Here is a 25440-nt window from a genome sequence, read left to right as displayed (position 1 = left end):
GGAGGAGGAGAAAATTTATGACATTTTTGTAATATTTACTATGTGCCAGATAATGTGTGTACTAAATGCTTTACAGTTACTATCTCATAGCAGTTTGAAACTGTGCCCAAAGGGCTATAAAACTGTACATACCCTTTCATTCAGCAGTATCTCTGCTGGGTGTATATCCCAAAGAATCATGAAAAAGGGGGAAAAAACCTGTATGTCCAAAAATATCTGTGGCAGCCCTTTTTTATTGGCAGGGAACTGGAAACTGAGTGTGATGCCCATCAGTTAGAGAATGGCCGAATAAGTTATAGTATATGAATGTTAGGGAAAGCCTGGAGAGATTTACATGAATTGATACTAAATGAAATAAGTAGAACCAAGAGACACAGCAAAATGATCAACTATGATAGATGTGGCTCTTTTTAACAATGAGATGATTCAGGGCAATTCCAATAGATGTGAGATGGAAAGAGCCATCTGAAATCAGAAAGAGGACTATGGGGACTGAATATAGATAACAACATAGTATTTTCACTTTTTTCTTGTTTGCTTTCTTGTTTACTTTTCCTTTCTTCCTTTCCCCCTTTTCAATCTTATTTTTCTTGTGCATCCTGATACATATAGAAATATGTTTAGAAGAATTGCCCATGTATATAACCTATATTGGATTACTTATTATCTAGTGGAAGGGAGCAGGGAAAAGAGAGGGAGGAAAAACTTGGAATACAAGATTTTGCAAACTACCTTTCCATGTATTTTGAAAAACAAAAGCTATTATTGTATTTTAAAAAAAAGAAAGAAAAAAATTACTCTCATTTGATATTCACAAATCCTGGAAGATAGATGCTACTATTGTCCTGATTTTACAAATAAGAAATGAGTCACACAGAGGTTAAGTGATTTACCAGGGTCACACAACTAGTTAAGTATCTAAGGTCAAATTTGAACTTAAGTCTTCTTGACTTAAAGTAGAACATTTTATCCACTGCCTTCACCCACCTCCAAAAGCAAACAAGGAAGGAATGAAGGGAGAGAGGGAGGGAGGGAAGAAGTAAAGAAGGGGTTGTCAGACAACTTTTAAAGTGATTTCATATGATTGGGTATACAGATTCTTCTCCCTGCTCCAAAGTTTTCTGCTCTACTGAGAGAACAAAACATAGTTCATTTCCTATTGACTAGAATTCTTCACAAAACTGTTCCTGATTAATTATCTTTCCTTATCTTGTTTCCACAGTAAATCCTCAGGTTTTGGTAGGTATTTACCCTAACCATCACTTCATGTATTCATACAAGATTAAAACAAAGTTTAGAAGCAAAAGTTTGGGATGGTGAAATGAGAGAGATAAGAGAACAGAGAAGGTATACTCCTCATTGAAATACTAAGAAATTATAGCTTCCACTGAGAAAAAAAGATATAAATAATATCTATCAGAAAAAGCATAGTAATCTGGGAGAATTTAGTTTTTTTTTTTTTTTTTAAACTGGCTAAACCCTACAAACTTAAATAGCCCTTGAGCTATATTACAGAACAGAATAAAACTATTATTTGTAATAATGACCTTGAATATTAAAGAAAAAGTTAAATTATGTTTTGTATGCTCTGTTTAATCAGGTAGGGAATTGTAGTGTCTTTTAGAAAGATTTCCAAAAATATAGTTAAAATAAAATATCTTTATATACCTAGCAAAGCAAGTTTTATCTATCTTAGCAATTTATATGCAGAATGTATTCCCCAACAATGTAGGATACATTAAGTATAATTGCGTATCACCTAAATGTTCAATCTTTCATTCATTTAACAAACCTTTGGTGCCTATTCTATACAATGTAATGTTCCTGTTACTGGGGCATGATGAGTATCAAAAATGAACTAATTTATCAAAACATATTACCCTTTTTATTTGTCTTAGCTTTATGTAAGTGCTGCTGAGAATTGTGTATGGTTGTATGATTTTAAAGCCAGGAAAAGTAAATATATAAAAAAATTGAGAATATAATTGTAAAGCAAAATTATCAACACAAAAATTACACATAAATGAAGTGATTCCACATTGTTAAAGTATACTATATGGTTTGACTATTTGACAAATGAGTTCAAATTACTTTAGAAGTTGTGCTTATCCTTCAAAAAAAACTGTACCATGTGTGTCTATATCTATAACTAGATATTTAAGGTCTATATCACCACTTTATATGATTTCAATATTTTAAAGGTGGATGATTTTATCAGCTTCCAATCATCTTTACCTTCACATACAATATTTGAGAGTTGTTAGGGCTAGAGAAAATAAAGTTATTTACCAACTTTTAACTTTCTGACAATGCACTTTGGTAGGCAGATCATCAAAGAAAAGGAATCAAGTTCATTTGTAGGCACATAATAATGGGATTGTCTGCGGTATAGGACCTACCAGAACTAATGTTCCATGATTGTTCTCAAAAGTCAAAGATCATCTCCAGTTCATAAGGGATCATTAGGATAGGGCTCTCTTGGAGAATTTTGTGTTAAATCAGAATCAACCAATAACTGTGAAAGTACTCATCAAAAGAGGGACAAACATCAAGTTTATGAAGTGCTTTAAAATATTGCTTCATTTCTCTTTACAAAAAGAGTAGGAGAAAGGAGCTGTTTTTATTCTTATTTCATAGATGCAGAAACAGAGACTGAAAAAGGTCAGAGCTAATACATATTTGAATTCAAATACGAACTCATATTTTATTAATTCCAGTTCTGAATCTCTTGTCTACCTAGCTATGCAGCTGCCATAACTACTCTACAAAACATTTTTATTTGTTGCAAGATATCACAGCTTAGTATCTCCCACTTTGGTAATGTTAACTATGACATTTTTCCTCCGAAGAAATTATGCCATCTATGCAGGTTTACATATTTGTGGTTTTAAATTTTCACTTACCTTTTCAAATGAAATACAATTTACCAATTTTCCTATTATTTATTTTAATTTGTCAAACAGAATTTCTTACTATTTAAGAAGTTTGCTAGTATTTGATGCACCTTATGAAAGAATTACATGGAAAAGATTTTCTTCCCCAGCCTCTGTTTGAAGTATTCCTAATTGCTGAACTAGTAGGTAAAATTGAGCTCAGTAAAAATGAAAATTCAGAGTAACCAATTGTTTTGCATTGAGTTAAGGCATATTTACATATGTAAACAGTGAAGTTAAAATAATCATTTTAACATTATATATCTGAAGAATCCCAGAAACAAAGAGAATCTGATATGTCAGGCAAAATTTGCCCTCAGAACCTGAATGAAAAAAGATTCTCTTGTGAGATAGACTCTGTGAACTCTTTTCATACTGAATTTTTAAATGTAAATTAAAATAACATACTTAGTATTTGTGTACTGTTTTTAGGGCCATTCTTGAAGTCAAGGCAGCCTAAGTGCAAACCTCCACCTCTGACTTAGTTGTATGAACCTGGGCAAATCACCTAAACTTTTACTTCTGTAGACAACTTCTTAAAACAATAAATTTTAGGAAAGGAGTTTCCTCTTTTGAGAGTTTCCAGTATAACCATAAGTGTGCTGGCCCATATATTTGACCATGAGCCCTTCAGGAGAATAAGCATATGCATACATAACACATCTTTCAAGTTTAACTGAATTATTCATATTTTCAGGCAGTTAGGTGGTGTCAGGACTCGAGTCAGGAAGAATAATTTTCATGTGTTCAAACCTGTCTTCAGACATTTAGCAGTTTACTTGACCCTGGATAAGTCATTTAACCTGTTAGCCTCAATTTCTTATCTATAAAATTAACTACAAAGAGAAATGGCAAACCACTTACATTCTTTGCCAAGAAAAATCAAAATGGGGTCATAAAGACAGTCAGACAGTACTGAAAAAGAACAAACAACAATATTTTTGCCCTCACTTTCTTATGTCTAAATGATCAAAAAAATATTAAACCAAGTCTTGCTGAGTAGTATTTAACAATTTCAGAGAGAAAATGCTCACAATGAAATTTTAACAACTGGCTTTCATAAGTGTGTTTCAAAGGACTACAGCACACTGTTTACTGTGGCAATGAAACCACAGGTCCAACCTCTCTCCCATTAATTAAGCAACATTGTGTTTTGTTACAGTGGGGCTGAATAATTATAAAATACGGTTTTTCTGGTAGATTAAATTAATCAGTATTGATTGGATACCTTCTGGTGCACTATGTTGCCAACTCTGGAAGTCATATGATAAATGGCCTTTTGCTCTTAAGGAGTTTACAATATAGTTAAGGAAACAAGACACGTGAAGCAATTAGAGAACCATAGAAGTCAAACCATACTCTCCCAAAAGTTCTAATTCATTCAGACAAATGACAATTTTCCATTACATTTGTGTTGTAGGCAATATCTTAGTTTTTTCCCCCTGTAAAATCCAAGTTTTTAAATAGCACATTTAATCTACATACTTGTTTTTGAATTACAAAAATTAAATGTCTGTGAAAAATGATACTTCTTAAAAATTTGTCCCTTGTTCTTAAAGTTCAATGAAAGGTTAATGATGAAGCCTCCCCAAAATGATGACAATCTACTAAAGACAATCCATCAAATCTTTCTTGTACAGCTTTTATTTCCTACTGGATCTCTTCTTTGTTTTACATCCAAACTGACTTTTCAATGCCCATTGTCTCTATACATGACATGTAATCTAATACATTTAGTACAAAATAAAATAACACTTTTTCATCCTTGATGTATATATTCACATTGAATTTCACATTTTGGTACATTTCTTTCTTTCAAAAAATTAGTATTAAAGCAATAATAGTAATAATAATTCATTTTAGGTTGCTTTATTCTCAAGAGGACTTTTGCATATTTATTTGATTTGATTCTTAGCACTTAAAAATTAAGGAAGATATTGCTATATGTCAAAGGTTATTTTACCAATTCTAATCTTGTTTCATTTGGGGGTTATATTTATCTAAGATTTGTCAACTTACATGTGTATGATCAATATCAGTTAAGTCCAAGACTGTTAATACCTAGATGGTAATTAAATATGGCAAGAGGAAAAAGGATGCAACTTCAGTCTTGTTCATTTGATAATATTTGGAGCATTCTGAGTGCACCCCATTTGTTCAAACTTACACTATCATCTTGTTCCATCCTGCTTTAGGTGATGATGACCTTGAACTGGGATCCTTTTTTACTTACATTGTTTCTGCCACACCTACATCCAACGACTATCCTTAAAGTACTTGTGACAGCTTAAATATTTTCAAGGAATTTCTGAGAAGATTCATAAGTTAATGAATTAGTATTGTCTACTTTTTATAACTGTCTAGATGACTTAAAGAATCCATAGAGAGCAGTCCCTAACTGGCTTGGGCCATACATACATTTGATATCAGTGTCCCTGACTTAGACCACCATGTCACTGACTATTTCACAGGAACTTTTCATAGTTCTCATGACACAGATAGTACTGTAAATCACAAAATAGGAGAAGTATTTTTTTTTTGCCCAATATACCACAATTCTACTACTATACCTTTAGTATTTAGTGGAGTATTTGATAAAGTGTTTTCAGTTCTTAAAGGGTTTCAATTCAGTTGAAGCTATTGAGTTTGTAAGATTTTATTTATTTTTTGTGTAGAAACTATTATTTTACAGAAAATATTGATGAAACACGGGATGATTTTACTCTAGAGATTCCTTAGGCCCACGTTAAAGGTATGGTTTGATGTTAATTCACAGACTCAGATCAAAATGAAAATTTGCCTAATTATGTCATTCTTACTAACTCTCTCACTTCCATGATGCCGGAGCTTGCCTATCTACTTAAATATCAATAATTGATTGTTCCTATCCCTCATAAGTTAACAGGTGTTCCATGACTCAATATATCTGAATTATTGACCCCGCACCTCCTACAGAAATAAAGTTCAAGTCATAACTAATCTTGACTTGTTGTTATTTATACCACAGACTTTAAGATAAATCGTATTCCCAGACTCTACTTACCAAAAATCAAACAAAAGTTCACATAAGTTTTAAACATTATTTTTCTTATAAACACATTAGATTTGAGGATGCATTTTCCTCTTTTCTCATTTCGATAATTACTTCTGACTTACTCTCTAAATTGCTGATTAGCTTTAGTAATTCAATTTTTCCTGATTTTTGAAATTTCATTCTTTGTTCATTCTCTTTCTCTTTTTCTTGCAAAATCCCCCATCCCCAAAAGTAATCACCTAGTTCTAAGGATTTTTTATTATTTAAAACTAAGTACAACTATATCTTTTCTTCACTTCTGTCTCCTGGACAGGTTTTTTTTATATCATGGTACATAGATTTCACATGCTATCTGTTCTTTTTTTCCTAATTAGTAAATACATTTTTGATGTCCTCATACCATTCTAAATATTTCTCACTTATTTTTCCTTCTTCCTCTGACACACAGCTGCATTAATGAATAACTTTGCCACCTTACATATAGCTTCTTCTAATAGCTTCCTGGTTTGTTTCCTAGCACTGTCTCTCATTACTCATTCCATTCAACTATAAATTGGTCATCGCAAAGTAAAGGTATAACCACGTCACTCTCTTGTCTGATAACTCCAGTTTGGTTTTTAAAGCCTTTGGTAACCTGGTCACTTTCTATCTTGCCAATTATTTCATACCCTTACTTCCTTTCACATTATCAGTGAAGTAACATAAGTAAAACATCTTCCAACTTTATTCATTTTTTCTGACTTCTCCCCATGCCTGGAATTATTTCCCTCTGCTTCATGATTTCCCTGGCTACTTGCAGGTCTCAGCTAGAATTTCACCTAACACACTATTTCTGGTCCCCTTTAAGGACTGTGTCTTTCCTCCACAGAAATTAACTTTTCTTTTACATGTCATACAAAAAAAATACATATACATATATATCTATTTTATGCATGTGCAAGTACATATGTCTACATACAATGTATGTAAATTTATACATATGTATGTATGTACATATGACTACAGATGTGTGTGCATATATATTTTATAAACACATTTACATATAGTCTTTACATTATGAATTCCTTGATAACAAAAATTACTTTAATTTCCTTCCTTTCTTTTTATCAAGCACAAGATAAGTGGTTAATACCTTTTCCTTATTTGGCTTAACAATAATCATATTGTTCACCTTTTTGTAAAATCATAGTTTATTCTACATTCCTAACATTTTGCTCTTTACTAAAATATTCCCTTCTATCTGGTTTTTCTTTACATGTAAGCAAACTGAAAGGTTCTTAGAAACTGTCAAGATCTCCCTACTTATCCCTGACACAAGAAGACAATAAAATAACAAACCATTATGCATTGAACATGCCTAGTTTTCTGTCCTTCTGTAACAGATGTGTAACTGACTTTTATTCTATAGGATTTTTGTTTCCATATCTTATTACCACCACTAGGTACCCTGTTTCTGGGAACACACATACTTATAATTCATGTTCTGAATTGTTTATATCAGAAAATGAATAATCAAAATCCTCTGTCCCTTTACTTTCTTTCCTTTAACACATCAATGTATGAATAAATAAAGCATTTATTAATTACATCTCAGACATCAAGCAGTGTTCTATGTTAAAGGCATACAAAGAAAAATAAAGCAAAAACAATATTAAAAAAAAAAACCTAGTATCTCTCATCAAGGAGCCTTCATTATATATGGGGAAGAAATTTATACTCATACAAGTATAATTATGTATTCAGCACAAAGTAATTTTTAAGAATGCAGAAAGTAAGAGACATAGCAACTACTGGCAGGCACTTTGGATAGAGCACCAGTTCTGGAAGAAAATGAGATCAAAACCAGTTTTAGGCACTTATGAACTGTGTGATATCGTACAAATGACTTAACCCTGTTTGCCTCAGTTTCTTCATCTATAAAGATGAGATGGAAAAGAAAATGAGAAACCATTTTAGTACTCTTGCCAAGAAAACTCCAAATAAGGTCACAAAGAATCAATGATGACTGAAAGAACAGAACAATAATAAAATATGTGATAGTTAAATCAGAAAATGTCACAGGGAATATATGACCTTTGAATTGAACTTTGAAGGAACCTGGAGATTATTAAAGACATAGCTAAGAAAAGATTGTATTACAGCAATGGGATACAGATTATATAAAGACATAGATGAATAGTACATTGTGTTTGAGGAACAGCAAGAAGGTCAGTTTGACTGACTAAAAAAAGGATGTGTTGGGAAATAATGTGTAACTAAAGTGGGATCAAAAGGTGGGGATGAAGGTGGGGCTGTTGGTATTGAACTTCTTTAAATATCAAATAGAAGAGGTTGTAGTTGATAAGGATAAGCAGGTAGAATGATGGGATCAGTCCTCTGCTTTAGGAATATTGTTGTAAAAGCTATATGAAAGACGGATTGTAGGGAAGAATAAAAATCATCAGGGCAATCACTCCCTCTTGTGGGGTAGATCCTAATATATCCAGGTCTTCTCATCCTGTGTAACACTTATCCATATTTTCTTGTATGAAGTCTACAGGCATATTTTCTTTCATGTCTTTTTCCCATTCCAAATATATTCCTAAAGATGTCTCATCTTTCATTTCTGTACATTTTTCTTCCCATTCTTATTTGTTGTGCTTTCTCTTTATTGATTCTCATTCTAGCCCCTCTGTTGTACTTTGAAAATACCATCTGCTCCCTGTTGCTTCTGGCTATATCAAGGGGATGCCTCCACATACTTTAACTGGGGTTATCCTGAATTGTACAGCAAAGGTTTAGGAGGGTCTGGATCATCAGTAATAATGCAAAACATAATAATAATAATAATAATAATAAATTAAAAAATAGTATAAACAAGACTTTTTTGTTCCTGAGGCAATTTTCTTGACTTGCCAGGGTCATATAACTAGGAAGTATTAAATGTCTCAGATCAGTTTTGAACTCAGATCCTCCTGATTTCAGGGCTGGTTTTCTATCCCCTATACCACCTAGCTGCCCCAAAACAAGACATTCTTAAAAGTTACTGAATTTATGCGTTTAAAAAAAAAAACAAGCTATAATATAATTGGCATTCTGAATTTTACAGTTTCCCCTTCTATCCATATAAAGAAATCCTCATTTTATTTGGTGTTTAAGTTAGAATTAAAATAATTTTTAAATAGACATGACTTCAATAATACATAGCAGGATGCCACTTCTATTGTTCTCCAAGAGGTTCTTTGTAGGAAAATGACATTTAGAGGAAATGCAAATAGTATATATGAAAAAAGAAAAGAAAAGCAATAGTATAGAAATATTTGGTTAACTGAATATGGAGGGGGGCAAAGGAATAGAAAATATTTGAACTGAACAAGGAAATCCAGTTGAACAAACAGTCAAAAGTAAAGAGATAGAACAATATAAGTCTCACAAACAGAATGGGACCAAAGTATACCATTTTCCTGTCATTTATTTTGTTGTTGTTGTTGTATCATGTTCACCTGTGCTTTGGAGGTGCATTCAGTTGGTTTTTTTTTTTTTTTTTCTGTTCCATAAGACAAATCCCAATATGAAGTGACAGAGGTATTGTTGTAATGGACTCCAAAGAAATACAGTAGAATGAGAACTGTATTTCATATAAGAGAGCTTAAATTTGGGCTGCCTGCCAATAAATTTATGGGAAACCAGGCAAGTTTCTCAGCTTCAGTTTTCTTTTCTATAGATGGGGCTTAATAGAGATATAGATCTTTTAGAATTGGTATCAAAATATTATTTGATCCACACCCCTGCCCACCATTCCCATTTTGAAGTTCAAGCCTTGGGAAACCATATTTAATATGCATATATGTATGTATGTACACACACACATCGAGAGAGAGAGAGAGAGAGAGATGCACTACTCAACTTCATGAACTCAAATTCAGCCTCAGAAACTTACAAGTAGTATCACCTTGGACAAATCATTTATTCCTACTTGCCTCACTTCATCATCAGTAAAACAAACTGGAGAAGGTAAATACAAAGTATACCAGTATCTCTATCAAGAAAACCTTAGATGCAGTCAGGGAAAAAAATCAGACAGTATTGTTCAATAACAAATCTATTTCTACCACCTACATGATCTCAAAGGTATACATTTGTACTGATAGAGAGATTATCCATGTTAGCAAGACTGTTTCTTCAAATCCCACTGAAACAACTAACTGCAGAGATGTCCCAGAAATAATCAATGAATTAGTCATTTAACAAATGTGTATTGAGCCTCTTTAACATGTTAATGTTGTTTTAAAATACCAACCCAATAATCTCTCAAAAAGAACAAGATAAATAATATTCATTTTCATTATCTACTGAGTTATATTTAGGTTTGTGTATTGGCAGACTAAAATAATGAAGCAACTTTACACTGTTTCCTCCCACTCATTCATTTTTGAATATTAGACATCATCTCCTTTATGGAACATTGCTTTGGAATATCAGTGGCCTTCTTTCAGAGCTATATTGTTCCACAATAGTGTTGAAAATTCCCAAATCCAACTTCTGCTTCCATCTAATACCTAGCAGTTCAATCCAATACAGAATTCAATGTCTACTTGGGATGAGAAAGTCAGAATTGATTAGTCATGCAAACTGTAAGTGTTTCATTTGGGAAATGTGATTTTGAAGTGATCTTCAAAGATATTCCTTTTTCCCTGGCATATTTTATAGGGCACACGTAATACATTTTCCCTTTATTATTCAAGGGGAAAAAGTATAATGAAAGATGTACTATTAAGAGAGCAGTTGTGTTAAATATTTGTTTTTCCAAACCCTTGGGTCATTCTGGATTTTCAGAATTTTCTTTATTTTACTAGGTGTTTGTTGATTTTAGAAAATATGAAAATAGGAATGGCTTAGATTTCAGCATCCTTTTTAGAGACATTGTAAACCAAAAAGGAAGCTGATTTATCTACATAAATCAATGGTAAATTATTTTAAAACTCGGATATCAATGTTTGCTGGGCATTAAGCATCTGTAGGATATTTCTAACAGAAGGTGTAACAGATGAATCCATTTTAAATGTTGTCCTCAAACAGAAGATGTTAGCAAAGAAATAGATTTTTGGCTTTCTGACCAGAAAAGAAAAAAGTTAAACATGTTTCTCCTCCCACTCAGCTAAGTCTATAATTTCAAGGAAGGGAAAACTTAGAAAAATAAAATAATAGAAAGCAATTTAACACCCTTTGTGTGACTTTATAAAGTTTTACAAAACTTTTTTTTTTCAAAATGCTCTGGGCAAAAAAAAAAAAAAAAAAGCATTAGGCTAAGAAATATGATCAGTGTATATGAAGCTGAAATTTGTAAATCATTTTAAAAATATACCTGGAAAAACTTATATGAACTGATGCAAACTAGAATGAGGAGAACAATACAATTGTAATAGAACTGTTCTACAATAATCAACTTCAAGTAACTTAGCAATGCAATGATCCTAGATAATTGCAAAGGACTCATCTTGAAAAATGTGTCTAGATTCCAAAGAAAGAACTGATGAAGTCTGAATGCAGATCAAAACAAACTATTTTCTTATTTTTGTAGGGTTTTTTTGGAGGGGGAGGGGCTGTTTGGTTTTGATTTTTTTGTCTCTGTTTTCTTTCACAACATGACCGATATGAAAATATACTTTCCGTGATTGCACATGTATAAATATTGTTATACCAAGTTCTTTGGCATCTTAGGGAAAGGGGAGGTTGGAAGAAAGGGAGAGAATTTAGAACTTAAGAATATTTAAAATTGTTTTGCATATAATTGGAAAAAATAAAATATTATTCATAAATTAATTCTAAATTATTTCTCTAAGAAGGTGGCACACAGTTAAGTATAGACAAATAAATCAATTGTTTTGAAGACTGACAAGGTCATTTTGGAATATAAGAATACATGTAAGTTTTTATCTCTTATCAAATCCAAAATGACCATTGACTAAGCTTTGGAACCTTAGAATTTTTTTTAATTTCCTAAAATACAATTTCTCACTAAAATTCATTATGTAAAAAATAAAAATGTCAACATGAATGGTACACTAGAAATTAGGTAAATTGTGATTCTAGTTAAGGAAACAGTAAAGTTAATAGAAGAATGAAATTTAGAGAAAAAATATTAAGATCATGTTTGTATATACTAAATTTGGGTAGCTCATGAGGCTTATAGATGGAAAATACATTGTAAATAATTGCCGATTTGAGATTGGAACTCAGAAAAGTATCTAGTACTATGTATAAATATATTTGAGAATCATCTGCATAATGATGGTTGTTGAAATCATAGATGTGAGAAATGAATAAGACTACCAAGAAAGAAAACATGGGTATGAGATTTAAGACAAGTCAAAGAGAAAATCTCAGCAATTATGCACTTCAGAAGAGAGGCAAGCTCTCTCAGTGAAGGACATCAAAAAGGACTGGTTAGAAAGTAAAAAGTCAGATTGGAGAAAGATTTAGAGCTGAGGGAAAATAGAGTATCCAGGAGGCAATATTATTCAATAGCACCATAGGCTCAAGGTGGGTAAAAAAAAATGAAAAATGAAAAAAGGAAAGTCACTGGTGACCTTAAAGACAATAGTTTCTCTAGAAACTAATATGTAGTATAGTGGTCAGAGTAAAAACCATGTTCTAAGAGTTGAAGAGGGATTTAGTGGCCATTAGGTGGAGGCAAGTGTTGGACATAATTTTTTGAGTTTAACAACTAAGAAAATGCTAGGACAGTAGAATTAAGATGAGGATGTAGCAAGGCACAGTAACTTGTAGGAAGTAGACAATTAAGTGTTTTGTGAGTTAAATATGTTAATTATATTCACAGTTCTATAGTACCATGAGAAGACTCTTGTCATGATATAATGGATAGATAAGAAAAACCTCACAGAACAAACACTGTATTATAGCTCTAGGCTCCTGTATATTCTATTACTAATAAGCTCTAGTCTAAGAAAATAAATTGGCTTTTGAGCCTGTTTCCTCTTCTGTAAAGTGTTAACATTCTTACTTTATTTCAATGGGTTATTAGAAAAATAAATATTTTATCATTTTATTTGGCTATCATTCATACCTCAGCATGTTTACCTTTCTTCTCTCTAGCTTGGTAAATTGGTTGTCCTTCATTCTTGAAGAGGTCCAGAATGACATCTCTATGTTAGAGTCAAGTTACTATGTACCTGACCAATATGAGCTTGGAATGCTCTGCTACAGATTGGGCACAAATAGTCCATGTGAACATTTCAGGTGGATTTTCTAAATCTGAACATCTCTTGTTTTGGGGTCTACTTCAATTATAATTTTCTTATATAGAAAAGCACTTTCTTTGATGAAGGCTTGTCATGCTTGGTGATTCTATACCAGAGTTTCACATGTCATACAATCAATTCTAAAGTTCTTGTGAGAGTGTCCTTGCATTGCTTTTTTTCTAACTGCCATATGAGTGCTTTCTCTGTGTAAATAATCTTTTAGAAAAGTATATGTTTGACATTCAAACAACATGGCCCATCCTTTGGAACTATGTCTCTCTGCACTAGAGTTTGCATGCTTGTCAGTTTAGTTTGAGAAAGGACCTCAGTGTCCAGCATTTTATCTTGCCTGGTGATCTTCATCATTTTCATAACAGTTCAAATGGAAGCAAATACACACATATAGTTTATATACATATATGTTCACATACATATATAATTATTTCTTTTAAGTCTCATCTAAAATAACACCTTTAACATGAAACCTTTCTCAGTCTATTTTAATTTTTCCACCTTACTTGACATTATTTTCTGCTTATCCTGTGTAAATGTTGTGTGTGTTTATTTATGTCCTCACATACATACATACACACACACACACATACACACACAAACTTCCAAGGGCAACAACTGTATTTTGACTTTTTTTGTGTTCCTAGCTCTTAATCATAGTGCCTGGCAAAAAGGAGATGCTTAATAAATACTTCTTATGAATTTACTAATTTAATTTGCAAACTATAAGGTAATTTATCAATGTCAGCTGTTATTGCTCTCTGAAAGTGCTCCAAAATCATATTATTTTATGTCACAAGATTTTTTTTAATACTGGTATTCTTCTAGATATAATAGATACTAGACTTGTTTGCCTGAGAGTCATGGATTCCAACAGACCAAGACTGAAGGTAAGAATCACATGACTAATAAGCAATGCAGAGGCATAGAATAGGTAAAAGAAGGTTCTAAAGTATTAAAAATATGGCATTGTGCTGAAGAAATTGTGTAAGGAATATAACCAGAGAAGTTAATGATGGGAGTTTGGAACATGAGTCATTTAAAGAAAATGAGTTATAATTGATGAATAGCTCTCTAAAATAATGTTATCTAAGTAATATTACATATGGTGCATTCAGGCAGGAGTAGAACCTCTAGATATGAGGTCTGGAAAGTCCCTATCAGGACAGGTTTTGGTGTCCATGTTCACCTAACTCTCACTAGTGACTCTGAGAAACTAAAGTCATCCAAGTACATTTCAAAGATAAGACGAATTGTTCTATATGAAGGAGGAATAGAAATCTGGAATCTGACAGATTCATTAGAGATAGTTTTAAATGAATAAACACAAAATGGAGGGAAAAGTATTTTCATTTGCAAGTGTTTTTTAAGCTTTTGTTCCATTTCCTTCCTCAATTCTCAAAAAAAAATTCTATTAAAAAGCAACATTGTGAGTTACTTTATATTTACATATTAGAAAAAATAACTATTTTAAGAACACTATAAATACAATATTCTTTTTCCTCCTTATCTTTATTCTTTTTTTTTCCTTGTTTCCCTTCTACATTCTTCACTTCTGTCTTGAAATGTAGTATATAGAGACAAAATTCTCATTATCTTCCTAGTTTTTTTTAAACCTTTTTCCAAACTCTAGACATTTACCATAAACTATATGAATTAACATGAATAATGGTTAATGATATTATAATAATATAACTAGATATAACATCAGGTCCTACTACTTGAAACACAATCAGTTTTTAAAAGCAATTTGCAACTATTTACTTTCTTGATATTTTGTCTTCCTCCCCTACCCTGATGAGTAGATTACTGGCTGGTATTCCTATAACATTTTTTTTTCCTTTTCATATGGCATATTTATTCTAAAGTTGATGAATTATAGACACTAAGTGCTCACATGAAAACACTCTACACTTCAGAATTTTGATAGAGAAACTATTAGACTTCTGCAAATGCTTTATTCTGTCACTTTCTGAAACACAAAGGTAAATTGTAGCTAGATTCAAAATAACCAGCAGTAGAGCTCCTATAAGCCTTTATACTCGGGAAAGAATCCTGAAGAGACAAGATGTGACACTTCTCAGAGAAACAGCTTTGAAGTAATTGATCACTGAGCAATATGGAACTATGTCCAAAGGGCTATCAAACTGTGCATACTCTTTGATCCAGTAGTGTCTTCACTGGGCCTATATGCCAGTGAGATCACAAAAATGTAAAATGACCCCTATCCTGAAAAAATCTTTGTGGCAGCTCTTTTTGTAGTGGCAAGAAACTGAAAACCGAATGGATGCCCATCAATTGGAGAATGGGTGAATAAGTTATAGTATATGAATGTTATGGAATATTATTATTCTATAAGAAATGATCAGCAGGATGATTTCAGAAAGGTTTGGAGAGAGTTACATGAACTAATACTAAGCAAAATGAGCAGAACCAGGTGAACATTGTTCACAGCAACAGCAATATTATATGATAATCAATTATGATGGATGTGGCTCTTTTAAACAGTGTGGTGTTTCAGGCCAGCTCCAATGGTCTTGTGATAGAGAGAGCCATCTGCACAAGGGAGAAGGTTGTGGGGACTGAATATGGATCACAAAATATATTTTCACTTTTTTGTAATAGTTTGCTTGCATTTTGTTTTCTTTCTCATTTTTTTCTTTTTGATCTGTTTTTTTTATGTAGCATGATAATCATGGAAATGTATATGGAAGAATTGTATATGTTTAACAGACATTATTAGATTACTTGCTGTCTAGGGGAAGGGATGGGGGAAGGAAGGGGGAAAATTTGGAAAGCATGGTTTTGCAAGGCTAAATGTTGAAAATTATCTATGCATGTGTTTTGAAAATTAAAAAGTTTAATAAATAAAAATAATTTATCCTCTTCTATTTCTTCATTATTTGAATAGCTCCTTAAATTTTAAAACAATATAAAAAAACATGAGAATATGGATGGTACAACAGCCAACACCAGTGCTTTTAAACTGACCATACCTGCTGCCTAGAAATCTTGTTCAAGAAATTTGTTGTGTTGTTATAGTGGGCATGATACATGATATAGTAGGCAGAGCCCTAAACTTGGAATCAAAAATACATAAATTCAATAACAATTGCAATCTTTTATTAGCTCTACAAACTTCTACAAGTCATCTAAATACTATCTGACTTATTATCTATGTGTGTAAAATGAAGATGATAGTAGTCTCTTCTTCCCAGGGTTATTATATTTGTTTGTAATATATAAAGACTTCTATAAATCTCCAAGTGATATAAAATGTTATTTATAATTATAACACAATCTTATGGACAGTGATTAATGCTAGTAGCTAGCAACTAAGCTGGCTCCTGGGGACTATAGAGGGTCTCAAGATGAAACAGAAGATAGGATACTGCCTCGGTTCAAATATGACCTCAGATATTAGCTATGTGACTTTGGACAAGTCACTGAATATGTTTGCTTTAGTTTTTTTATTCAAAAACTGGAATTCATAATAGTACCAACATTATAGGGGTCAAATAAGATGATTACTGTAAAAAGACTAGTGCTTTGCCTGAAACATAGTAAGCACTATATAAATGTTAGCAATTATGATTAATACAAAGTATTATTAAATTAGGTGAAGACAAACAAAACCAAAAACAAAGAAAAAAAAAACATTTCAAATCAGAGAAGCAGGGAAGGTAAAATTTGATCTAACGATCTCATTCCAATAGTTGGAATAGGTGGAAATGAGAACATCATTACAGAATTAGATAGCATTCTGAACTAAGATACCAAGGCAGAAGAAAGAAAGATATATTACATTTGTAAGGAGTGCAGAGAATGTGAGAGGGCTTTGGGGATGTACAAGTTATGATCCCTGCTCTAACTCTGGTTATGATCTTGTAATGAAATGATGTTTTGTCTTTCTTATCCCTAGATTTGGTTGTGTGACTATGACAATGAATTTGGTTTTTATTCTTAAAAATATCATTAGGTATATAAAATTACTCAGAAGATAGGGGTTCTAGATCTGACTCTCTCATTTAGAAATATATTAATAGGTGATTTAAAACAAATCATTTCACTTCTCTGGAACTCAGTTTCTTCACCTATAAAATGGGGTCAAAACTATGTGACTATTTTAAAGTTTGTGGCAGGCATTAGCAAAAACTCACAACTCCATTAAACATGTATAGAAAAAAAAATGATGTGTATGGCACTCCTTATACAACAAAGGACTCCAGTGATACAAGGAAAGCCTTGGATATTTAAGTCACAGAGAAAAGGGGAAGTCACAGGGGAGGGGGAATGACTAATTCCCTTTCTAAAGGGAAAGACAAAGGTAGATTCTCCTCCACAAGTGAAGGGGTAATAAGTAAGACTGAGTTTTTTTTTTCCTCTGTAGGAAAATTAGCCCCTAAAGATGGGATGGTTTGCTTATCTACCAAGGGCCCAGATGCACCAACAATTTGTCATTTTGACCAGACCAGTCAGAATGAGGTTTGCCTTTCAACTACACCAAGATTTTAATAGCATTCAGTTGCAAAATGACACAGTTATATTAGTTCAGGATGGAATTCTCTGAAAAATAGAGCAACTCAAGAAAATAAGTTCAGGAAACTCTTTTACATAAGGATCAAATAAAATAATTCTCAATTAAAATATAATTTTTGGGGCAGCTAGATGGTGCAATGGATAGAACACAAATCCTGGAGTTAGGAGAAACTGAGTTGAAATATGACTTCAGACACTTAACACTTACTACTAGCTTTGTGATCCTGGGCAAGTCACAACCCCAACTGACTGCTTCCCCACTATATATATATGTTTGTGTGTGTGTATATATACATATATACACACACACACACAACCAAAACAAATGCCTATGAAGAATGGTACAATATTTCTTGTCTTTAAAAAATCAGTTATTATTATGGAGTTAGAAAAACAAATAATAACAATTTGGAAGAATGAAAGTATCAAGAATATCAAGAAAATCAGTGGAAAAATGTGAAGGAAGGCAGTTTAGCTGTAGTAGATTTCAAACTACATTATGAAATAATCATCAAAACAATCTGACGCTGGCTAAGAAATAGTCATGGATCAGTGGAATAGATTATTACATAATATACATTAGTAAATTACCATAATAATGTATTTTTGGTAAATCCAAAGATGCAAAATTTTGGCCTAATATCTCAACATTTGACAAAAATTACTACTATCCCCATTTTACAGATAATGAAACTGAGGCAGACAGATGTCTGAGGCAACAAAATAACTTTCAAGTATTCTGGATAAAAAGACTGAATAAAAACTATTTTCAGATATAATACTCTAGAGAAGCAGAGACTAACAGACAGACAGAAAGCAAGAGAGAAACAGAAAGGAGACAGAGAACCAGCAAAGGTGTTACATAAATATAAAAAGGATGATATCTAAAAATAAAATTAGAGGATAAGAGAAATGTGCTGAGGGAAAGGAACAGAAAGAGATAGAATGAAATGAATTATCACATTTAAAAGAGGCAAGAAAATACTTTCATAGTGGAGGCAACTAGGGAAGTTAAGGGAGAGTCAGTGCATCTTACTTTAATCAGAATTGGCTCAAAAAAGGAATAACAAACATTCATTGGATGTAAAACTCTATCTTACTCTATAGGACTGGAGTAAGTAAAAGGGATAAGAAGGGAGGGTGGTATTGATGCAAGAGAGGGCTGATTGGGAAAGGGGATAATCAGAAACAAAACACTTTTGAGGAGAAACAATGTGAAAGGAGAGAAACAATAGAATAAATGGGTATACGTAGTTAGAAACAGTGATTATTTAAAAAAAAATCCAGCAAGGTTCTCTGATAAAGGGCTCATTTCTCAAACATATAGAGAATTCAGTCAAATTTATAAAAATTATAGCCATTTCCCAATTGATAAATGATCAAAAAATATAAAGTTTTCTAATGAAGTAATTATAGCTAACTCACTATAAGATAAAATGTTGCAACTCACTAATGATTGACAAAATGCAAATTTAAAAAAAAATCTGAAATAGATAGCCAGATATCTATTAGCTTAGCTAATAGGAGAGGGGAAAATAGCAAATGTTAGAGAAAATGTGAGAAAAATGAGACATTAATCTATTGTTGATAGGGTTGTAAACTGATTCAACTATTTTGGAGAGTAACTTGAAACTATGCCCAAAGGTTCTATAAAACTATGCATACTCATTGACTTAGCAAAACCACTACTAGTATCCCAAAAGAGTTTTTTTTAAAAAGGAAAAGAATTTATACATATAAAATATTTATATGAGTTCTTTTCTAGTAGCAAATACTATAAATTGGGGGTTGCCCATTATTTGAGAAATAGTTGGATAAATTGTAGTATGTAATAATGATGGAATACTCTTGTGCTCCAAAAAATGATGAACAGGATGCTCTCAGAAAAACCTGGAAAGACTTCCATGAGCTGATGCAAAGTAAAATAAATGTACTTTGTACAATGTAACAGCAATATTATAAGATTATCAAATGTGAAGGACATAACTATTCTCAACAATACAATGCTCTAAGACAACTCTAAAGGTGTTACAATAAAAAATGCTATCCTTACCCAGAGGAAAAAGCAATGCTTTCTGAACGAAGATTGAAATATGCTTTTTTAACTTTATTTTTCTCCAGGATTTGGGATATTTTGTCTATGTTTTTTTTCTCAGTGTGACTATTATGGAAATATTCTGGCTATTAGACATATATAACCTATATTGAATTGCTTGTATTTTCAGCAATGAGGGGTGGAGAGGAAGGAAAGGAGAGAATTTGGAACCAAAGTTTAAAAAAATATTAAAAATTATTTTATATGTAATTGGGGATATAAAATACTAAATAATCAAATATATATATACATATATATATATATATATATATATATATATCTTGAAGATTACATAGTATTTTATTTCCACAGTAACATATAAAATAACTATTAATGGTATTGCTAGATCAAATACATGTGTATATATGTATATGTATATATACATATATACATATACACACATATACACACATGTTTATATAATACATATATAAACATATATTTCCAATATATCATGATTCTAATTTTGACAAATAGCAATGAATTCTGCATTTTACAAAAGAGATAGAACAATGTATTCTGTGGCTACTTGTGTATATGTGTATCTGTGTGTATGTATTTATATATTACATGGATAGATAGATGAATGTATATAGGTATGTCTGGTTGACATGAGTCAATGATCCTTGAATTCTTTTCAGGATACTATAGCTGCATGTAGGACTAGTTCTACAATAGCCTCTGTCTATGGCTTCCTCCTCCCCTTCTCCTCCATCTCTCTCAATATATTATATATAGCACATAATTATATATAATATAATTATAATATATTATATGTACTACTATATAATATATACGGATTTACCTATGTGTTTATGTGTGCATGCATATATGCATAATAAACAGAACCATGGAATACTGGGTATCAGAAAACTTAGCTTTTAATACTAATACATTTATAGAATAGATAGGTAACTTCCAACAAGTCACATCCTTCCTGATTTTCAATTTCCTGACCTAAAAATTGGAAATGATGACATAGGGACCACCTAAAATCACCTCGCAGGATATTATAAAGTAAGGCATGAATGAAATAATGCATATAAAGTGAATGCAAACTATGACAATAAAAATACAAGGCATGGAAATATGAACAAACTCTCCAGATTTAAATGCCTATTCAAGAATTAATTTTCTTTATTATTTTTCTTTAAAAATACTCTATTAATAGGAAAAAATATAGAGCACAGAAGTTATCAATGTGTTTTCTTTCCAACCATTTTGTTTACTATATTAAAAGTCATATAAAAATATACAGTGTCAAAATAATGCTCACCTGTATTGTCAAGTGAATTAATTAAAATGTACAAGTTATTACCTAACTTATCTAAGTAAGGAATTTTGGCAAAACTCAAACAATTCTCTCATTTTCATTCATTATAATCATGTTATTATTTTAAATTACCTTTAATTTATTTTATAAATTTAACTTTTATGACCGCTGCATTTAGTCAAATTTGCAATTGAATACATAAAGAATTAATCATGTATTCTAATAAATGAACAAGATCTTAAAAATATAAAATTAATCATGAAATGAATATAGTTAACAAAAAATATACTTTTCTCTTTTATGGGGAATGCTAGAATATTATATTATTTAACCCCATTATCTTAATGAAAAGATATTTTTTTATGTGATCATAGCCAAAAGACTAGAGAATATATTCTAAAGACACTACTTCAGCTTAATGAGGAGATTTCATAATTACTGAGACTACATTTGTTTGATTAGTTAGTCTCTTCCAAAATATATGCATTTCCCTACTATTCAGTTGGCAGCAGATATATCTATGTGTCCTGAGCTTCCTTAGGTATTGGTCCAGATCTCTTTTACTGAGCAGAAACCATACCAAGAGATAGCAAATGATACACTTTTGGTGAACCTGCAACAGATGTTAAATTTGGCAACAAAAGTGTTGCACATATACAGCCTTTTGTCATTTTTACAGTATTATAAAATTTCCTCCTATCCATTTTGACCTCAATTCCAACTTTCCAGTCAGAGTGGGATGGTAGACTTGAATCTTTTGTTTCTACAAAAATGAATGCTTCTTTGTATGAATTTCTTTATACTATTCTATTATCTTGGCCCTATTCCTTTGTATTGCTCCATGCTCAGGTAATTTTAAATCTCTAAACTGCTTCAGGAAAAATGTGATTGATTAATAGAAATCTGAGTGTGGAAATTTATAATTGGATTATAAGAATCCTTAAGCGAGGTATATGTTTCAAACGCACATTCTTAAGGTACTTAACTTAAGGTACTATGTCCAGGTACTATCAAAAGCTATAGTTGTCAGACTACGTGATCTAGGAGGCACATTTGCAATGACCATTAACCAAAAAGTGTATTTAATTATGTTTTCAGATTTCAGTATAACACTGAGGAGGTTCCAGTAATATTTGAAAGAAATCCCAGTTTATGGATTAAGCTGATTTTACTTGCACTTGAGTTATAATTTGAATGGGAAAATGGAGTTTATATGTAGAACTTATTAATGTTCTTTTTTGTAATCAAATGCTTTTTAGTAATTTTTATCAACATTTTTGCAAAAGCACAATTCTACAAAGGAACAACTTAACACTTTTCACTAATTAGCAGCTCATTAAAATGTCTTACACAATTAATTATTATAAAAATGTTTTTACTTAGTATTATTTTGATTTTTCCAACTAAATATAGACTGTTTTCAACATTCATTTCTATAGGATTTTGAGTTCCAAGGGTTTTTTTAGTCCCTCCCTTTGTCTCCTCCCCGAAATGGCAAGCAATATGATATAGGTTATACATGTACAATCACATTAAGCACATGTACACATTTGTCATGTTGTGAAAGAAGAATAAAAACCAAAGCGGAAAACACTAATGATAGAAATAAACCCACTAACAACAAAAAGTGAAAATAGTACACTTCGATCTGCATTCATACTCCATACTTCATTCTCTGGATACAATATATTCTAATATGTTCAATTTTTCATGTCATCTTCAAGAATGGCAGAATTTTGAAGAGTGTAGGATGTGGAATCAGAATGACATGTTCAAATCCTGCCTCTGACATTTACTAGCTACATATCTCCATGAAAATTATTTAAGCTTTAAATGTCTAAGCAACTATGAAATGATAACAGAATTATGGTTAGAGTTTTAACTTTGGAGTGAGGAAGACAAATTCTGCCTCTGATACTTACTAGCTCATTGGAGGTAGAGACAACTGTTTTCATTTTTCTATAAATCAATCTATCTTTCTCTCTGTCTTTCTGTTTTACTAGCTGTCTATATATCTAATTATAATTATGAAAAAGTTAAATTTGAAAATTAAGGGTTTGAATTAGGTGGCTTCCAAGTCTCCTTCCAGATCTAACTCTAACATAGTATAACTGAATAACTGAATAAGAAATAGCTTTTATTAGCATTGGTAGAGGATACCATCACTCCAATTGTTCCCTATAAAATGAAGTCAGAGCCAGTGCATATTTATTTCATAGTATTTATACAATGGGGCATCTATGAGGTCCAGTGACTGGAGTGCCAGAACTAGAGTCAGAAGACTGAGTCCAAATTTGACTTCACATATTTATTAGATGTGTGACTTTTGACCTGCTTGCCTCAGTTCCTCATCTGTAAAATAAGCTGGAAAAGAAAATGGCAAACCATTTCAGTACCTTTTGTCAAGAAAACCCCCAAAAGGAGTCATGAAGAGTTAAACATGATTGAAAAATGAGTGAACAGAAAAAAATACAATATAATTCTAAACACATAGAAGCTGGTCAATAAACAGTTGCTGATTGATTGGCTGAATAAGTGTTGTGAGAGTCAGACTAGGACTATTATGTTTCTTGACTGCCTAAACTCTAATGGGAACTGTAGGAAGAAATAAACAGTTTAAGGTGGAAAAGTCTGGATAGCTTCACTGCCAATGTATATTTAATTGATTTTTGGTAGACTATCCTATGTTTGGGTACATAACCATATTTTAGAAATGTTTCATACTCATTAAATAGCTGTTTATAAGCATGGAGAAATCTTGATCTTTCCAATCCTACCTTAGGGTTATTCTGTGTTTCATAGAAAGCAAGGGTCTGATATGGGTAAGTTACTGGTTCCCCGATGCTGGCATATTTAAGGGTGAAAGGTCTTAGGGATGCACAAACATACACACTTGCATACACACATCCATATACACATGCATGACATGTATATATCTACATACACACTCATATGTCTGTGTGCATATATTTATGTGCATCCTATATATATACACATATATGTACATCCTGTACATATATTTATGTATATACTGCCAGACATAGCTTCACTTTATGCAGACATATGTATTTGAAAGTTGTCATTCCTCTATATAGAGAATTCCAATACTAAAACAGTCCCAGTGAAATATAACAACATTGCAGAATTACAAGACTAATATCAAATCTTCCTTACCCAAGCAGATAGCAAGGCTATAATTTAGTATCAAGTCCAAGAGAATCAGCACCTTGCTTGGGTTAGGAGGGACTCTTGGACTGAGTACTTCCTAACTTCAGGTCCTGAACACAATATAGTACGATATATTTAATCTATTTCTTACAACTACTATTCATTAATGCTATTGATACCACTTTATAGATTATATAATGATTTTATTCCTGGAAAATTATTCCAAAGTTTATGGGCAAACACTTAAGCATTTCCATGAATACCGGAGCTATAATGAGACTGATTGCTTAGAAAACAATTACAAAAATGTAAGTAATCTCCTTCTATAGCCTGTACCCTAAATCCCTCACCATGTATTAAATACTGCAGTTTCAGGACAACGTAAATTAAAAATTACACACAGAGACACAAACACTATACATTTTTTACTAAACAAAGTAAATTTTTAAAATCAAATTTATTCCTTCTTCAAAACTAGATACTACTCATTTCAGAACAAATTTGGAAATGACAAGGATTTTTTTACTGATAAGGTCATCAGGTTAAACTTCTGAGGTGATGAATTTACAGCAAAGTGTTAGGTCCTTTTAGTTTCTAATTCCAAGACTTTAAAAGTACAATACTTTGAAGTCTCTTCCTTTTCTTACCTGCTTATGTACCTCTCCAGCACTCTCATCTATATTACCAGTGATAATCAGTAGAAGGAAATTTCAATTCTAATTCACAGGCATTGTTCTTAACTAATCAATTTCACTATGTCAGAGTTGATAGTATATTGACTGTTCTACAGACTTAATTCTGAACTTCAGATTACAAAAACAAGTAACATGAAATAGCTATCAACATTTCAATGCATAGGTTGAGAAGAAAAATATTCACTCTTTTCAGTTCATTCCTCCATTCAAAATGAATATCTAGTTTCTAATAACCACTCAACTTAGAAAGACAAAGACCAAATCTAGCATTATATTAATCATATGAATCTCAATTATATGGTAAATAATTGTAGACATTTTTGGAAAATCAAAATTCATTTAAAATATAGTTGTACTTACATGAGCATGGAGTAATCTAATGGCCACTCAGATTTAATAAGCCTTAATCTATAATTCTCATCTCATGAAAAATTGGTTCCCTTTTCTTGA

General features: G+C 31.8%; 1 protein-coding gene across 1 annotated transcript in view; it reads right to left on the bottom strand.

Moving 5' to 3' along the window:
* Positions 1 to 25440, bottom strand: part of CNTNAP2 (contactin associated protein 2) — a 2632466-nt gene that overhangs the window by 1962523 nt on the left and 644503 nt on the right. The window lies entirely within an intron of this gene.

The sequence above is a fragment of the Sarcophilus harrisii genome, chromosome 5, assembly GCF_902635505.1.
Source record: "Sarcophilus harrisii chromosome 5, mSarHar1.11, whole genome shotgun sequence".
Lineage (NCBI taxonomy): Eukaryota > Metazoa > Chordata > Mammalia > Dasyuromorphia > Dasyuridae > Sarcophilus > Sarcophilus harrisii.
This window is presented reverse-complemented; position numbering and strand designations above follow the sequence as displayed.